This window comes from Nannospalax galili, unplaced genomic scaffold, assembly GCF_000622305.1.
Source record: "Nannospalax galili isolate Female #2095 unplaced genomic scaffold, S.galili_v1.0 scaffold25, whole genome shotgun sequence".
Lineage (NCBI taxonomy): Eukaryota > Metazoa > Chordata > Mammalia > Rodentia > Spalacidae > Nannospalax > Nannospalax galili.
Window position 1 is genome coordinate 279579 of NW_008355642.1, and position 1048 is coordinate 280626.

The window sequence follows — 1048 nt, forward strand, 5'->3', positions numbered from 1 at the left end:
CATCCAATCAGCTCAGAGGTCACGTATTAGCATGCAGGCCCTTCTCATAGCATAACTCAGCGTTCACGAGGTGACCATGTGTCCTTCACTGGCTGAGCTACAATCAGTATTACTTCTCCTTATTGTTGCCGTGCCAAGCTGGCTAGCTGGCTCTGCCTTCACCTAAGCTGCTCAGCGCCATCTTATTACCGTACCTCCACAAGTTTTTCTCCATTTAGAATGATTCTAGCTATGGGTTTGTTATATATGGCTTTAATTATGTTGAGGTATGTTCCCTCTAGTCCAATTCTCTCTAGGACTTTGAGCATAAAAGCATGTTGAATTTTGTCAAAGGCCTTCTCTGCATCTATTGAGGTGAACATATGATTCTTGTGTTCGAGTCCATTTATATGATTTTTGATGTTTATTGACTTACATATATTGAACCATGCCTGCATCTCTGGGATAAAGCCGACTTGATCATGGTGGATGATCTTTTTGATATGTGTCTTTATGTGGTTTGCAAGTATCTTGTTGAGAATCTTTGCATCTATGTTCATTAAGGATATGGGTCTATAGTTTTCTTTTATGCTTGTATCTTTACCTGGCTTTGGTATTAGAGTGATTCTGGCTTCATAGAAGGAATTTGGAAGTTCTCTCTCCATTTCTATCTTTTGAACAATTTAAGTAGTATTGGATGTAGATCTTTAAATGTCTGACAGAATTCTGCTGTAAATCCATCTGGTCCTGGGCTTTTATTTGTCGGGAGGTTTTGTATTACTGTTTCAATTTCTTTTTGTGTTATGGGTCTGTTTAAGCTCTTCATCTCTTCTTGGTTTAATTTTGGTGGTTCCCATGCCTTTAGATATCTGTCCATTTCTTTTAGGTTTTCAAATTTAGTAGCATATGGGTTTTTAAAGTATTCCCTTATAATGTTCTGTATCATTCCGGTGTCTGTTGTGATGTTTCCCCTTTCATCTCTGATTTTGTTGATTTGAAGGTGATCTTTCTTTCTTTTCACAAAAGATCTCAGATAGCCAAAACTACCCTGAGCACTAAGAGCAATGCT